The sequence below is a fragment of the Artemia franciscana genome, chromosome 4, assembly GCF_032884065.1.
Source record: "Artemia franciscana chromosome 4, ASM3288406v1, whole genome shotgun sequence".
NCBI lineage: Eukaryota > Metazoa > Arthropoda > Branchiopoda > Anostraca > Artemiidae > Artemia > Artemia franciscana.
Genome location: NC_088866.1, coordinates 47087819 through 47107062, shown reverse-complemented (window position 1 = coordinate 47107062; position 19244 = coordinate 47087819). Strand labels below are relative to the sequence as shown.

The 19244-nt window shown below is 33.1% G+C and overlaps 1 protein-coding gene across 1 annotated transcript in view; it reads right to left on the bottom strand.

The window, feature by feature from the left end:
* The window catches only part of LOC136026509 (uncharacterized), a 35693-nt gene that overhangs the window by 15863 nt on the left and 586 nt on the right, over positions 1-19244 (bottom strand). The window lies entirely within an intron of this gene.

Genomic DNA, 19244 nt, shown 5'->3' with positions numbered 1-19244 from the left:
TAAAAAAACTAAAAAAAACTAAAAAAAGGTAAAAAACTAAAAAAAACTAAAACCTAAAAAAGAAAAAAACTAAAAAAAAGGAAAAAACTGAAAAATAAAAGAGGAAAAGAAAACTAAAAAAATATGAATAAATATATATAAAAATAAGAGGTAAAAAACTAAAAACTAAAAAAAACTGAAAAAACTAAAAAAAGGCAAAAACTAAAAAAAAACTAAAAACTAATAAAAAAACTAAAAAAGCTAAAAAATTAAAAAAACTAAAAAAACTAAAAAAAGGTAAAAAACAAAAAAAAAACTAAAAACTAAAAAAGAAAAAACTAAAAAAAAGGAAAAAACTGAAAAATAAGAGAAAAAGAAAACTAAAAAAATATTAATAAATATAAAAAATATAAATATAAATATAATATAAATTAGCAATCAACAAAGCACCGAGACACAAATGACGATTAGAATCATGAGGTATAGATCTGAATACGGATTGTTTTCCCATGGACCATTATATGTTACATGTTCAAGAGTCGGTAAACCTGACAATCTATTTATATGCACAGACAATGGGACAGCAAAGAATGTTGTATATTCGCAAGTTTTACGTAGTTAAAAACATATATATATATACTAGCTGTTGGGGTGGCGCTTCGCGCCACCCCAACACCTAGTTGGTGGGGGCGCTTCGCGCCCCCCAAGCCCCCCCGCGCGCGTAAGTCGTTACGCGCCATTGTAGTTGTGTCCCTATGTCCCACCTGTGAATATAGATAGATAGATAGATAGATATATATATATATATATATATATATATATATATATATATATATATATATATATATATATATATATATATATATATATTGGCACGTATATATTGGCAACATATATATATATATATATATATATATATATATATATATATATATATATATATATATATATATATATATATATATATATATATATATATATATATATATATATATATATCTATCTATATATATAAAAATAAGTTGTCTGTCTGTGGATGGATGGATGGATGTGTCAGGTGACGTCACCTGAAAAAACTGGATTAGGTGACGTCAAAACTGAAAAAACTAAAAAAAGGCAAAAACTACAAAAAAAAACTAAAAACTAATAAAAAAAATAAAAAAGCTAAAAAACTAAAAAAACTATAAAGGTAAAAACCAATAAAAAACTAAAAAAAAACTGAAAAAACTAAAAAAAGGCAAAAACTACAAAAAAAACTAAAAACTAATAAAAAAAGTAAAAAAGCTAAAAAACTAAAAAAACTAAAAAAACTAAAAAAAGGTAAAAAACTAAAAAAAATAAAAAATAAAAAAAAACTAAAAAAAAGGAAAAAACTGAAAAATAAGCTAAAATAAAGATAAAAACCAATAAAAAACTAAAAAAAAAAAGGAAAAAACTAATAAATGACGACACTCAAAGAGAAAGCGACCAGGACAAAAGGAATGTTCGATTAGCAATGAACAAATCACCGGGACACAGGGAGTATAAATGACGACCAGGACATAAGTAAAAAAAAAAACTATCTATATATATAAAAACTAAAAAAAATAAAAAATAAAAAAAAACTAAAAAAAAGGAAAAAACTGAAAAATAAGCTAAAATAAAGGTAAAAACCAATAAAAAACTAAAAAAAAAAGGAAAAAACTAATAAATGACGACACTCAAAGAGAAAGCGACCAGGACAAAAGGAATGTTCGATTAGCAATCAACAAAGCACCGGGACACAGGGAGTATAAATGACGACCAGGACATAAGTAAAAAAAAAAAAACTATCTATATATATAAAAATAAGTTGTTTGTGGATCTGTGGATCGTGGATCAGGTGACGTCACCTGAAAAAACTGGATCAGGTGACGTCAAAACTGAAAAAACTAAAAAAAGGCAAAAACTACAAAAAAAACTAAAAACTAATAAAAAAAATAAAAAAGCTAAAAAACTAAAAAAACTAAAAAAAGGCAAAAACTACAAAAAAAACTAAAAACTAATAAAAAAGCTAAAAAACTAAAAAAACTAAAAAAAAGGCAAAAACTACAAAAAAACTAAAAACTAATAAAAAAAATAAAAAAGCTAAAAAACTAAAAAAACTAAAAAAAGGTAAAAAACTAAAAAATAAATAACGACCGGGACACAGGGACACAACTACAACGGGGACACCGGGGGAAACAGGGGGATATAAATGACGACCGGGACAAAAAAACTAAAAAGAAATAAAAACTAAAAACTAATAAAAAAAACTAAAAAATCTAAAAATCTAAATAAGCTAAAAAAGAAAAAAAAAGGAAAAAAATAAAGGAGAAAAACAAAACTAAAAAACGAATGTATATACAGACCGGGACACCGGGATACAAATGATGACCGGGACCCGGGACACAGGGAATATAAATGACGACCGGGACACAGGGACACAACTACAACGGGGACACCGGGGGAAACAGGGGGATAACCTGACAATCTATTTATATGCAAAGACAATGGGACAGCAAAGAATATTGTATATTCGCAAGTTTTACGTAGTTAAAACCATATATATATATATATCTATATTCACAGGTGGGACATAGGGACACAACTACAATGGCGCGTAACTATTATGGCGCGTAACGACTTACGCGCGCAGGGGGGCTTGGGGGGGGCGCGAAGCGCCCCCACCAACTAGGTGTTGGGGTGGCGCGAAGCGCCACCCCAACAGCTAGTATATATATATATTGGCAACGGCTGTTGGGGTGGCGCGAAGCGCCACCCCAACGCCCCCACCAACTAGGTGTTGGGGTGGCGCTTGGCTTTAGCATTAATACAAAAGAAGAAAAAAAAAACTAAAAAAAATACTAAAAAGTTTTTGGTTACTTAAAAAGGAAAATAGAACTTATAGTTTTACGAATGTTCGTAACTCACAAATTAACTTACATAACAAAATTCTAAATTCGTATGTTTTTTTACGTATATGAGGGGGTTTACCCCCTCGTCAATACTTCACTCTTTACACTAAAGGTTAAATTTTGTCCCAATGCCTTAAGAATGACCCCTGAATCACAAAGGCTATAGAATAAATAGTTGAAATTAATAAAATGACTTTAACGTAAAGAGCAAGGTATTAGAAGGAGGTGAACTCCTTATATGCGTAATAACTTCTGTTCGTTTTAAGTTTTAATGTTGCTCTTTAGCATCAGTTAAAAAACTTGTTTTTTTATTTAATTTCTGAACGTTTTTGAATTAATGCATGTTTTGATTTTGGCTCTCCGCACATGAATGATTAAAATAAAATTTGCATATTAATTTACTTTTTGGCTAAATGGCTTTCTCATAGTTTTGATCGGACGATTTTGAGAAAAAAAGGAGCGGGGGAGTAGGCCTAGTTACCCTCCAATTTTTTGGTTACTTAAAAAGGCAAATATAACTTTTAAGTTTACGAGCGTTTTCATTAGTAAAAATATACATAAGTTACGAATTGACTTACGTAGCGAACTTCTAAATTCGTATGTTACGTATATGAGGGGGTTCGCCTCCTCGTATATACCTCAATCTTAAACTAAAGCTTAAATTTTGTCCCAATTCCTTAAGAATGACCCCTGAATTACAAAGGCTGTATAATAAATAGTTGAAATTAATAAAATTAGTTTAAGGTAAGGAGCAATGTATTAGGAGGAGGTCAACCCTTCATATGCTTAATAATTTCTGTTCATTTTAAGTTTTTATGCTGCTCCTTACTTTCAATTGAAAAACTTTTTCATTTTTATTTCTTCATTGCTCTTTAAAAAAATTGTAAAAAATTCTGCGCCCCCTTCATGGAAATTCTCTTCCCCCATGACAAATTCCTCCATGGAAAGTCCTCCCGCATAAGCCCCTTCCCTCAACCCCTCCCTCTCCAACCAAAAAAGCCTCATGAAAGTGTCTGTACAGTTCCCAATAACCATTACTATGCGTAAACACTGGTCAAAGTTTATAGCTTGCAGCCCCTCCCACGGGGACTTTGGGGGAGTAAGTTGTCCCTAAAGACAAAGTTTTTAGGTTTTTTGACTAGGTTGAATAAAATGGATACATCAGAATTTCGATCCAGTGACTTTGGGAAAACATTAGCGTGATACCTTCAAATTTTTGATACCCTAGATACCCTTAAATTATTTAGGTTACTTAAGAAGGGCACTATAACTTTTAATTTCAGTTAGAATGAGCCCTCTATTGACATTTTAGGACTACTGTGTCGATATGATCACCCCTGGGAAAAAAAAACAACAAAAAAACAAACACACATCCTTGATCTGTCTTGTGGCAAAAAATACAAAATTCCACATTTTTGTAGATAGATGATTTTTGTAGATTTTTTACATTTTTAGATTTTAAAAATCTTAAATTTTTAAATAATTATTTTTTTTAAAATTATTTTAAAAAATTAAGTTTTAGAATTTAGATTTTTGTTGATTTTGTAGATAGGAGCTTGAAGCTTCTACTGTAGAGTTCTCTGATACGTTGAATCTGATGGTATGATTTTCGTGAAGATTCTATGACTTTTAAGGGGTGTTTCTCCTTATTTCCTAAAATAAGGCAAATTTTCTCAGGCTCGTAACCTTTGATCGGTAAGACTAAAACTGAGGAAACTTATTTATTTAAAATCAGCTTTAAAATACAATGCTTTTGATGTAACTATTGGTATCAAAATTCCGTTTTTTAGAGTTTCAGTTACTGTTGAGCTCCTTATCTATTCGTCTTTAAAGTAATTAAATAAAAAAATAGTTTTTTTTAAATGAAAGTAAGGAGTAACATTAAAAATTAAAACGAACAGAAATTACTCCGTATATGAAAGGGGCTTTTTTGTGTATGAAGGGCCCTGCTCTTTACGCTGAAGTTTGAATCTTTCTCTTAACTCTATTTTTAAAACAGTAAGAAACTTTAGCGTAAAGAGCGGGGCGTTGAGGAGGAAAAGCCTCTTTTATATACATAGTAATTTCTGTTCGTTTTAAGTTTTAATGTTGCTCCTTACTTTCATTTAAGAAAAACTTGTTTTTTTATTTAATTTATGGGCGTTTTTGAATTAATGCATGTTTTGATCTTGGCTCTCCGCACATAAATAATTAAAACGAAATTTTGCATATTAATTGATTGCAATTAATTGGAAGATTTTGAGAAAAATGAGCGAGGGAGGAGGCCTAGCTGCCCTCCGAGTTTTGATTACTTAAAAAAGCAACTAGAAGTTTTCAAACGTTTTCATTTGTAAAAAATATACGTAACTTACGAATTAACTTACGTAACGACCTTCTATATTCGTATGTTTTATTGCGTATATGAGGGGGTTCAACCCTCGTCGATACCTCGTTCTTTACACTAAAGCTTATATTTTGTTCCAATTCCTTAAGAATGACCTCTGAATCACAAAGGCCGTAGAATAAATTACTAAAATAATTTATAGTCTAAATTACTAAAAATACTTTAGCGTAAATAGTGAGGTATAACGAGGAGGTAAACCTCTCATATACGTAATAATTTTGTTCGTTTTAAGTTTTAATCCTGACCTTACTTTCAGTAGAAAAAACTTTTCATATTTATTTTTTCATTGTTTTCTCAAATAATGCTAGAAAATCGTGCGCCCCCTTCATTAAAATTCTCTTCCCCCATGAGAAGTATCTCCATGGAAATATCCTCCCACGTACCCCCCAACTCTCCCCCCTAAACCAAAAAAATCTCCCTGAAAACGTCAGTACACTTCCCAGCAACCATTACTATATGTAAACACAGGTCAAAGTTTTTAACTTGCAGCCTCTCCCGCTGGGACCGCGGGGGAGTAAGTTGTCCCCAAAGACATAGTTATTAGGTTTTTCAACTATGGTGAATAAAATGGCTATCTCAGAATTTTAATCCGGTGACTTTTGGGCAAAAATGAGCGTGGGAGGGGGCCTAGGTGCCCTCCAATTTTTTGGTCACTTAAAAAGGGCACTAGAACTTTTAATTTCCGTTAGAATGAGCCCTGTCGCGACATTCTAGGACCACTTGGTCGATACGATGACCCCTGGGGAAAAGAAAAAAAAACAAACAAATAAACACGCATCCGTGATCTGTCTTATGGCAAAAAATGCGAAATTTCACATTTTTATAGATAGGAGCTTGAAACTTCTACCATAAGGTTCTCTGATACGTTGAATCTGATGGTGTGATTTTCCTTAAGATTGTATGACTTTTAGGGGTGTTTCTCCTTATTTTCTAAAATGAGACAAATTTTCTCAGGCTCGTAATTTTTGATTGGTATAACTGATCTTGATGAAACTTATATATTTAAAATCAGGATTAAAATGCGGTTCTTTTGATGTAACTATTAGTATCAAAATTCCATTTTTAAAGTTTCGGTTCCTATTGAGCCGCTCCTTATTACACAGTTCGTTACCACGAAGTGTTTGAAAGCTTATTGCAAAAAGAAATCTATGGTGATTTCGGAAAAAAAAAATTTTGAAACCCCTCGAAAATGACGTCAAATCGAAATGAAAAATGTATCACTGGAATCAGCATGGTAAAATTTCTTATATATGGAAATTATAGTCCTCCTCCTTCAACAACAATAAAAATCCCTTTTTTGCATCGGTAGCACTGATCTGTCTCTCAGTTTTTTTTTTCAGGTCTAGTTTTGCTTTTTTTTCAGGCCTAGTGGGCTAGGCCTGACCACAGGCTACCAAAAATAAAATAGCTACTAAAATAGGCCTGACTACAGGCTACCAGAAAATCATAGCGAGATGATTAATAACTCATTCAAAAGCTATTTCTTCTTTCTACGTGTGGTTTTTAAATTCTGCCCTCTGAATTCCCATATGGCACAAAATTGGCACTTTTTGTGCCATTTCCCAAGCGGTGGAACCAGCAGGCTATCAGAACATCGTAGACATATTTTTTTACTGCTCATATAAAAGATATACATCATATCTACGTTCTTCTTATGAATCCAATACATTCTAAAGCAATTTTTAAACGGTCATTTTGTCCAAAATAGTAGAAAGATCGTGTAACAACCCCTTCAGGATTGACAGAGCCTCCCAAAGCCTAGGGACAAGGGCTATAAGTTATGCCCCGGGGCATTAATAGTTCATATAGAAAGGGTCATCACATAATCCTTATGGAAGGCTCATTTGATTAGAAATTGGAAGTTGTAGTTCATTTTCAAGAGCCAAAAGTGATAGGAGGGCAACCTACCCCCTTCCCCTTGATATCCTTTTTTCCCCAAATACATCTGGTCAGAATTTTGAGTTGTATATTTTGTCCAAATAGTCAAAAGACCATATGTCAATGCCTCCAGGACCGATAAAACGCCCCATTGCCCAGAGGCTATGGTTGTAGGTTATGAATCGAGGGCATATAAGGTTTTTATTGAATAGGTCGTCGCAAAACTTTGGATGTGGCTCATTCAGTTGGAAATAGAAAGTTCTTGGGCCCTTTTTAAGATTCAAAAGGTATTTAAGGCCAACTTGCCCCTTCTTTATCCATCACGTCTTTGGGGATGTCAGCCTAAGCCACCACCCACAGCCCTTAGGGAAAGGGCTGTAAGTTAGGTAGCCTCAGGGAAAGGGCTGTAAGTTAGGTAGCTTGTCCATTGCTTATACATTAAGTATGTTAGTGAGAAAGATGGGCATGTTTGACATTTACTTTTCAAAAACAAAGGGTATTCAGATGAGTCTTTCAACGAATATTAAGGTTGGGGCTGCACTAATTCAAAACACAAGTCAAATCAAACACCAAATCTGAGGAAACGTTGAAAAGAAAGTTAAATAAACCAAAATATTTCATTTGTATACAGATTGCAGATACAGGTGTATCAACAATGTTTTTGGAACAGCTTTGCGCATGAAGATAAAACGTCCGGGGCATCACGAGGGGGATATTCAATTGACGAAAATACAACATGTACCTGCAACTACTACTCTTAGCAGTGCTGTTACTATTGTTATTACCGCTACTAAAAGAACAATATTGCTGCTACTACTGCTCCTACACTACCATTACTGCAATGATAATGGTACTATTAGCGCTACACGTATGAAACTGGACGTGTATGAATTTGATTGAATATTAGAGGGGAATTTAAACTAAGTCAAAGCACCATATGTGCTTGAAGATTTCCAGAAAGGTCTATTTCAAGAATAGATTTGGGTATAAATTTGGAACTTCCAGAGAATGCTTAAAGGAGAAGATTGGTTGACCAAAAGGTAATATATGCATGCTCCTACGAACAAAACTTACCATTGATACCTTTACTACTACCCCTGCTACTAAGCTACTCCAACCGATTCTTCAATTGCAACTATTGGTAAGGCATAGAGAATTAAGGGGAAAAGAGCCTCAAAAAGGGGTCAAAAAGATAAATCAGCAATAATATTGGGAATGGTTTACCATATCAAGATGAGACTTCCAAGGTCTCATGAGGGGAATGTTCAACTGACCAATAATTAGCATGTACAAGCTACTACTGTTATTAATATTGCTGCTTCTACTGTTGCTATTAATACTAGTATAATACCAATACTTCTCCTACTAGCACTACTACAACTGTAATATTAGCACTATTAAGGCAAAGTGTATCAAGGTAAAAATGTGAGAGAATTCTGAGGGGAAATTTGGACTAAATCAAAAGACACTCTGTGATTGTCAAAAGAGCATACGGTATCTCAAGAGCAGATTTCGGTGTTAAATAATATATGTATGCAACTACTAACGCTACTACCACTGCTATTTTCACTACTACTACTAATAAATTACTCAAACTCATACTTATATTCCAACTACCTGTAAGGCTAAGAGTATTAAGATGAAAAAGACGTTAAAACATGGTCAAATGGGTGCATCAGAATAGTTTTGGGACGGTTTACCGTATCGAGAAGAGAATTACAGAGTATCATGAGGGTATGTTCAACTGATAGAAAAGCAGCATATACATGCAAATACAGTTACATTTAATGGTGCTACTACTATTACCACTACAGCTACTGCTTCTCTGACTACCACCACCACTACTATGATGCTAGTACTATTTAGGCTAAGCGTAAGAAGGTGAAAATTTGAGAGAATATTGATGGAAAATTGGAACTAGATCAAAAGAACCAACATGAATGCAGATATTTTAAAAGGGCGTATTTTAAGAACATGTTTGGATATTAAAAGGGAACTGTCAGAGAATGCTCATAGGGGAAGATCAATTAATCAAAAGGTAATACATGCACGTTGCTACTAATACTACTACCACAGCAATATTTGCTAACACTAGCACTACTACTACGGTTTCTAGTGCAACTACTTGTAATCACTAGGAGCATTAAGGTGAAAATATCAGAAAGCATATTAATATACAGGTTATCAAAAGGATATATCAGCAATATTATAGTAAAAGCCAATTGTATTAAGTTGAAAATTGACAAACTTAATGAGAGGGATGTTCAACTGACAAAAAGGCAATAGGTTAATACTACTGGTGCTACTAGTACTCTGCTGCTACTAGTACTATCAATAAAACTGCTAGCACTACCAATGCTAATATTACTACTGTGACTACTAGTACAACTACACCTAAGGGTATGTAGGTGAAACTTTCTGGGAATGTTGGGAGAGAATGTGTAATAATAATTAATAATTTATTTGTTACCCGCTTGTTTTGACAAATTAAGCGGAGTAAAAACATTAAGGAAAGAAAAACGAAATAACACAAACAATACAATTAATACAGTCTAATCAAAGGGTGGTAAGGGCCCAAGCGTTGACAGGCCTCAGCACCTAATCTAGCATAGAGTTTTTTATAAACGAAAATAATATCAGTGGCACAAAACTTTCTGATAATCTTCTGATTTCTATAAGAACGCGGCAGATACAATAAATATTTACAATAACGAAAATACATAACTCTTATGCCCTGCAAATCTTGATTATTGAACAACGGGCGCAAACCGGAAAGAAACAATATAGAATGATCGCAATATTTAGAATAAAGTCTGGATAAAGCCTTTCGTGAAAATCTGCCTCGGTTCGGGACAATTTTCGCGTACCCTTTTTTAAGTTTACTTTTAATATCATTTAGCCCACAGGATCGAAAAGCTGATAAAGATGAACAAATATTAATACCAAGCCACCGAATCGAAGAAACGAGCTTAACTGAAAAATAACCACAATCAAGATCACTACTTTGATGCTTAGCATTAAAAACTAAATATTCACATTTTTCAGTATTAAGTTTGAGGCCGATTTCCTCAAAAGACTTAGAAACAAGCTGGGTCGACTTAATTAGGCTAGATTTAGTGCGGCTGATCAAAAGTAAATCATCTGCATATGCAATGTACGAAAGATTAGTTAGGCCTAAAAAACATGATGGATTAATACGTGGCAAAACAGAATAAAGACAAGCATTAAAAAGATAAGGGGATAAGACTCCTCCTTGCCTAAGACCAGAACGGATGGGGATATTACCAACGTAGGTGTCACCTGACTTGAGTCGAACATATGAATTAGCATACCAAAAACGAAGAGTTGATATAATAGACACATTTGCACCAAGTTGGATTAAAGAATACCAAAGTTGGCTATGACAAATTGAATCAAAAGCTTTTGAAACATCGAGTGCACAAAAATGAACCTCAAAACCATTTTTATGTGCTTCAAGTAATAGCGAAACTATAGCACGATGAGCATGTTGGCATCCTATATACGGCTTAAAGCCAAACTGATTAGACATTTAATCTACATTAGACAGGAGATCAGGGAGCGCGTTTCAAAATTGACGTAATGTTACCAACTAAAAAAGAATCAGGGACTAAAGAAGAGCATAAACACATCTGAAAAAGTAACTGCAAGTGATAAACTAATTCCTCCGAATCGGTGTTGAGGTGAAAAGCACTGATCCCGTCTATATCATAAGATTTCGATTTAAGTCTCTCTACACTTCTTTTGACACGGTCAACACTAACGGGAGGTACATGACCTTGAATGATTTTGTTAGGCAACAGATTAGAACAGAGCTTGGCAAAACGAAAATGAACCGCATATATCACTGTATCGAAAATGTTACTATAATGATTGATCCATGATACATTAGGGATTCGGTCAGCCGTAGGCGATCTATCAAAATTCGCGACATAGATCACTTTTTTCCACTGGCTAGGAGACTTAGGAAATTCAGCACCATTGTACCTAATTTTTCGAAGATAGCGTTTAAAATCAAGTTGAATCACAATGCAAGGTCTTTATGCAGGTTTCAAAAGGGTGTATCAGTAATGTTTTAAGAAGTAATTGGTTCTTAAAATCGAAACTCAAAAGGCTTGTTTTTATGAATGTACATATGAATATACAGATTATCAAAAGGATATATCAGCAATATTATAGTAAAAGCTAATTGTATTAAGTTGAACATTGACAAACTTAATGAGAGGGATGTTCAACTGACAAAAAGGCAATAGGTTAATACTATTGGTGCTACTAGTACTATGCTGCTACAAGTACTATCAATAAAACTGCTAGCACTACCAATGCTAATATTACTACTGTGACTACTAGTACAACTACACCTAAGGGTATGTAGGTGAAACTTTCTGGGAATGTTGGGAGAGAATGTGTAATGAATCACAAAGCATCGTCTATATGCAGGTTTCAAAAGGGTGTATCAGTAATGTTTTAAGAAGTAATTGGTTCTTAAAATCGAAACTCAAAGGGCTTGTTCTGCGGAATGTTCAACTAATTAAAAGACAATATTTGTATCCTAATGCAACTGCTTCTAACTCATACTACTACTGCCACTATCGTTGATACTGCTGCTACTACCACTAAAATGACTAATACTGCTACTACTACTATTACTAATGGCACTACTAGCGCTAAAGCTGAGGGAATGAAGGCGGAATATACCGAAACTTCGAAACATATTGAACTAAATCGGAAAATAATATGCCCTGCAGATTGTCAAGAGGATATTTATCAGCTATGCTTTAGGAATGTCTTATAATATTAAGTTGAAACTTTCCGCATATTTTGAAGTTGGCATTAAAGAAAACCAAGTTTGCTATGTGCATGCTGTTACTAATGTCTCAGTAACAGTTGATGGTATTAAGTCAGCAATTGTTGAAGGGGTTGTTGAAGAAAACCCAGGGTACTATGTGCAAACTATTTCTAATACACCTAATTCTACCGTAACTATTGCTACTACGCAAGCTGAAGGTATTAAGATGAAGCTTTCAAAGGATGTTTAGGAAGATATTGAACTAAATCAAAACGAGCTATGAAGGTGTACACAGGTCTACACAGCAATATCTCAACAACAGCTTAAACTTTAAGTTGAATCTTTCAGGGTATATACACATTTTTTTTTTTAATTTTTTTTTTATTTATTTTTTTTTTTAACGAGCTGCAAGGCACTATGTGTAGATTGTTAAAAGTAATACTACGACTACTTTAACCAGTGACATGAAAGGTATTAAGTTGTAACTTTTTGGAAACATTTAAGCAAAATGTCAATTAAATGAAAATAAAATATACAAGCAAGTTTCCAAAAGGGCATCAATATCATAGCCAGTGCCACTCTACTAAAGATAATAATATCATTGAAACTTTGAAAATACCTAATTCAATTGGAAAAGAATAAGTTCCAGTGCCCCTTTTAAAAGTGAAAAGTAATTGGAAGGCAAACAACCCTCAGCCCAAGCCCGTTAATTTTCAAATACATCTAATCAGAATTTTGAAATAGCCATTTTTTTTAATGTAGTTGAGAGGTCCAGTAGCTCTGCAATTTTCCCATTATGCTTTAAAACTAAATATTTCTTTGAAACTAAATCAAAAGCCACTGTGTGCACGCGGGTTTCCAAGTAGATATCTCAGCAACACACAAGGAACGACTGAGGGTATTAAGTTGATTAAATAGAAAAAAACAAGTTTTTTTAAATCATCAAAGTAAGGAGCAACCCGGCTCAATAGTAAACGAAACTCTAACAAACGGAATTTTGATGCTAAAAGATACATCAAAAGAATTGAATTTTCATGCTGATTCTGAATATGTAAGTTTTATCAAATTTAATCTTTGTCATCAAAAGTTACGAGCCTGAGAAAATTTGCCTTATTTTGGAAAATAGGGAGAAACACTCCCTAAAAGTCAAAGAATCTTAACGAAAATCACACCATCGCATTCAGCGTAACAGAGAACCCAATAGCGAAAATTTCAAGCTCCTATCTACAAAAATGTGGAATTTCGTATTTTTTGCCAGAAGACAAATCACGGGTGCGTGTTTATTTGTTTGTTTTTTTTTTTTGTTTTTTTTTTCTTTTCCCCAGGGGTCATCGTATCGACCAAGTAGTCCTAGAATCTCACAAGAGGGCTCATTCTAACGGAAATGAAAAGTTCTAGTGCCCTTTTTAAGTGACCAAAAAATTGGAGGGCACCTAAGCCCCCTCCCACGCTCATTTTTTCCCAAAGTCAACGGATCAAAATTTTGAGATAGTCATTTTGTTCCGCATAGTCGAAAACCATAATAACTATGTCTTCGAAATGATTCACTCCCCAAAGTCCCTGGGGGAGGGGCTGCAAGTAACAAACTTTGTCCTGTGTTTACATACAGTAATGGTTATTGGAAAGTGCACAGACGTTTTCCGGGGGATGTTTTTGGTTTGGGGGTGGGGTTGAGGAGAGGGGGCTATGTGGGAGAATCTTACCTTGGAGGAATATGTCATGGAGGAGGAGAAATTCAATGAAAAGGGCGCGGGATTTTCTAGCATTAATATAAAAAAAAAAACAATGAAAAAATAAACATGACAAAGTTTTTTCATCTGAAAGTAAGGAGTAGCATTAAAACTTAAAACGAACAGAGATTATTACGCATATGAGGGGTTCTAAAAATACTTTAGCATAAAGAGCGAGGTATTTAGGAGGAGATAAATACCTTGCTCTTTATGCTAAAGTATTTTTAGTAATTTCAACTATTTATTCTACGGCCTTTCTGATTCAGAGGTCATTCTTAAGGAATTGGGAGAAAACTTAAGATTTAGTGTAAAGAGCGAGGTATTAACGAGGGGACAAACCCCCTCATATACATAATTAAAAATATAAGAATATAAAAGTTTGTAACGTAAGTTAATTCTTAAGTTACGTATATTTTTTACTAATAAAAACGTTTGTTAAAAATTAAAAGTTCTAGTTGCCTTTTTAAGTAACCGAAAAATTGGAGGGCAACTAGGCCTCCTTCCCCACCCCTTATTTCTCAAAATCGTCTGACCAAAACTAAGAGAAAAAAATTTAGCCAAAAAAGAATTAATATGAAAATTTCATTTTAATAATTTATGTGCGGAGAGCCAAAATCAAAAATGCATTAATTTAAAAACGTTCAGAAATTAAATAAAAAAACTAGTTTTTTAAACTGAAAGTAAGGAGCGACATTAAAACTTAAAACGAACAGAAATTACTCCGTATATGAAATGGGTTGTCCCCTCCGCAATCCCTCGCTCTTTACGCTAAAGCTTTTAATTGTTTTAAAAAGCAGAATTGTGGCAAAGATTCAAACTTTAGCGTAAAGAGCGAGGGATTGCAGAGGGGACAAACCATTTCATATACGGAGTAGTTTCTGTTCGTTTTAAGTTTTAATGTCGCTCCTTACTTTCAGTTTTTTTTTTTATTTAATCAAAGTAAGGAGCAACATTAAAACTTAAAACGAACAGAAATTATTCCGTATATGAAAGGGGCTTTTCCTCTTCAACGCCCCGCTCTTTACACTAAAGTTTGACTATTTCTATTAACTCTGCTTTTTAATACAGTAAGAAACTTTAGCGTAAAGAGCGGGGCGTCGAGGAGGAAAACCCCCTTTCATATACGGAGTAATTTCTGTTCGTTTTAAGTTTTAATGTTGCTCCTTACTTTCATTTAAAAAAAACTTGTTTTTTTCTATTTAATTTCTGGACATTTTTGAATTAATGCATGTTTTGATCTTGGCTCTCCGCACAAAAATAATTAAAACAAAATTTGCATATTGGTTTTCATTGGTAAAAATTATACGTAACTTACGAATTAACTTACGTAACAAACTTCTATATTCGTATGTTTTCATCGCGTATATGAAGGGGTTCAACCCTCGTCGATACCTCGCTCTTTACACTAAAGCTTAAATGTCCCAATTCCTTAAGAATCACCTCTGAATCACAAAGGCCGTAGAATAAATAGTTGAAATTACTAAAAATTCTTTAGCGTAAAGAGTGAGGTATAACGAGGAGGTAAACCCCTCGTATGCGTAATAATTTTGTTCGTTTTAAGTTTTAATGCTGCTCCTTACTTTCAGTAAAAAAAAAATCCATATTTATTTTTCATTGTTTTTTTTTTCAAATAATGCTAGAAAATCCCGTGCCCCCTTTATTGAAATTCTCTTTCCCCATGGAAAGTTCCTCCATGGAAATATCCTCCCACGTAACCCCCCCCCTCAACTATCCCCTCTAGACAAAAAAATCCCCTGAAAACGTCTGTACACTTCTTAGTAACCATTACTATATGTAAACACAGGTCAAAGTTTGTAACTTGCGAAGAAGAAATAGTTATTAGGTTTTTAAACTATGGTGAATAAAATGGCCATCTCAGAATTTGATTCCGGTAACTTTTGGGAAAAATGAGCGTAGGAGGGGGCCTAGGTGCGCTCCAATTTTTTTGTTCACTTAAAAAGGGCACTAGAACTTTTCATTTCCTTTAGAATGTGCCCTCTCGCGACATTCTAGGACCACTAAGTCGATACGATCACCCCTGGGAAAAAAAACAAACAAAAAAACAAATAAACACACATCCGTGATCTGTCTTCTAGATAAAAATGCGAAATTCCACAATTCTGAAATTTCTACAACAAGGTTCTCTGATACGCTGACTCTGATGGTGTGATTTTCGTTAAGATTGTATGACTTTTAGGGGGTGTTTTCCCCTATTTTCTAAAATGAGGCAAATTTTCTCAGGCTCGTAACTTTCGATGGGTATAACTGATCTCGATGAAACTTATATATTTAAAATCAGCATTCAAATGCGATTCTTTTGCGATTCAAAATTCCACTTTTTAGAGTTTCGGTTACTATTGAGCCATGTCACTCCTTGCTACAGTTCGTTACCACGAACTGTTTGATACTTTCAAAGATACTGCTGTAACCACTTTACCAAACACTATATGCCAACTACTATATGCCGTTTAACCAAACACTTGGAAAAATAGGTGACTATCTTAGTTCTATAACTATCTACCTTAGTTCTCCTGCCCTAGGAATGATACATGGACAGATAATAGATCGATTTATCTATTAACAAATGAACTGACAACATTTTTATACAATCCTAATAAGGAGGTTAATGCCAGATTTGCTGCTCACTCAATTGGACCATCTGTCTTGGCCTTTTCTACAATTAGCCATAGCTTGATGCGCACAACTACTTGACTTTAATTCAAAATCAACGGACTTGGTCGAAACCTTCGGCTTCGGCTGATCTTAATTATAACCACTTTTGAATTTTAAAATAGCTAAATATTCAGTATAGTTTAGTAGTCCAAAAAATATGAAATTTACTCATTATACTTTAAAAATAAATTTTTCTTTAAAACTAAATCAAAAGGTACCAGTATACGCTGGTTTCCCATAAGATATCTCAACAACACACAAGGGATGACTGAGGGCATTAAGTTGAAACTTTCCGAGCTTTTACTATAACCACCATAACCAACTATATATATACTATACTGCTATAACCAATTCTGATCTTACAATAGCATTAAATAAAAAGCGTTCAGGTGTATCAAGGCTGTCAAAGAGCGAATATAAATTTTGTTGGGAATGGTATTAAATTTTATCTTCCAGGTCAACTTGGTGAAGCATAAAACTAAATTAAACAATACTAATTGTATCTAGATTTTCAAGAGGGCTTATGCTGTTTAGATCATTGAAAAAAACATTTGCAACATGTGAATAAAAAGCCAAACTATTGATTCTTATAAAAAAAAACTGAAAAGATATACAATATTTTTCCGATCAAAAAGATTCTGTTGAATTTAAAAAACTTTTTCCATAAAATAAGTTTATCAAAGAAAAATATAGAGCTCCAGAAAACTAATTATTAGCAGAAATAAACTCAAATTATCTTCGTAAAACTACCACAAATCACTAACAATAAATAATTGAAAACCAAGACCAACTGACATTGGAATAAATAACTGAATCAAACCAATAAACGTGCAGAAACTAACATGAGAAGGACTTACCTTCTGAACTCCCATGCCTTCTGAAGACCAAAACATATTTCATTATTTTAAATATTTAAATATTTTGAATTTTTTAACCTTAGCATATTAAAATTGTTAAGAATTTAAGGGATGAATATCAGCAAATGTATATAAAATTGTTAATCCACATTTTTTTTCAGTTAAGTTCAAATTATGTTCTAGTATTCACAATGCATGGAGGTTGTCAGTCCTGTTAATATTTGTTCATCATGGGTCTACTTTATTTATTGATTTGTGGAAGTTTTATGCCTGGAAAATTATTCGACTTTATTTTCTGTTCATTGGTTTAATAGAGCTTTTTACTTTTCTTCGAAAACTCACTTAGTGATAGAAGTTTTCTTTTTTTTTTACTTTAATCAGTACAAAAATTGACTTGCCAACTTTTTGACACCAACTTGATGTATTTTAGTCAAACTAGAATTTTCTGTTCTTATTGTTTACTGCATATGGTACTTGACCCTGGAGGGGTATTCGGTGGGTAGTCAATAATTTGCGGAGGCTAGTCGCTCGTCGTTTATCCTTGCTCAGTCTCTTTTTTTTCATTTTGAATTCCAGACAACAGACGACTGTCCTTTTTTGCGTGTGAATTGATATCTACTCAAAATATTTCCACACCAAAAACAGAAAAAAAGGAAAATAAAACAGAAAAATATCATATAACCATAAAAATTAACTATATAACCAGATATTACTAACTGTATAAGAAATCAATCAGCAATTTATTTTTTGCATTGAATGCTGTAAAGTGAATAAGTGTATTGTAGTTACATATTTAGTGGTAATAACGGATAGAAAATCAATAAAAACGTGGTAACGAACTGTTAGTAAGAAGTGATGCTGCTCAATAGTAACAGAAACTCTAAAAAATGTATTTTGATATCAATAGATACATTAAAAAAGTGGCTTATTATGCTGATCCCAAATATGTTACATTCATCATGTTTAGTGTTAACCATCAAAAGCTGCGAGCCTGAGAAAAATTTGCCAGATTTTTGAAAAAGGAGGTAACACCCCTCAGAAAAAAAATTCTCAATACCTTGCTCTTTACACTAAAATTGTTGTTGAACATTTAAAAAAGCTTCCAAGCAAATACCCCTTGTATTTTAAGAGTTGTTCTTAAAATATTGAGCCCCCTCACATAAAGACTAATTTCTGTTTGTTTTTAAGTTTTAATGTTGTTCCTTACTTTCAGCTGACAAAACTTGTTTTTTATTTAATTTGATAAAAGGAAACGTGGATGAAATGTTAGCAAAATACTCACTAAAACACATAGTACCGGCGTAAATAGACTTAGTCTCCCTTTGAAGGTACGTTGTCTTTGGAAACTACAAGACTGTCAATGAAAAGACAACAACAATCATAACAATCTGATCTAATTTGAATTCCTTGTTATTTTCACTATTTAACGTGGTAACACGGGGATAATTAAAAAGAAACATAATTTTATAATATAAAAAGGAAAAATCTTTGAAAATCACGGTTTTCAAGCAAGAATTTAAGATGAGTTTAGGGGATCAAATTTTTTTATTCTAATAAATCTTTTACCTGAAAAACATCATGCAGCGAATCCATAGAGTAGAAGAAAACAAATTAACAGACAACTCAATGCAATGGCCTTTCAAAAGCGGCATAATACCCCAATTTTTATCTCAAACACTTTTAGTAAATTATATTCCGAATAAAAAAAAGTAAGCAAGAAAAGCTCTATAGATGCTTGTAAGACAAACAAAATAGTACTAGTATTTTTATTGCCCTAGATTATTTAAGGGCAATTGCTAGTGCAATTTCAAGGACCATTTTGAAATTGCCTTTATTAGATTATTATTTGGCTAAAATTAGATCTATTTTGTTGTCTGGATACATGTTTGTAATTTATCAATGCCACCATCCAAAAAATTGCATCGTGAAATAGGCAACGAGGTAAAAACTGGTCGCACTGATTTAAGTATTTAAACATTTCTTAAATATTAAATACTTAAATCTTTCCAATGATTTAAATAT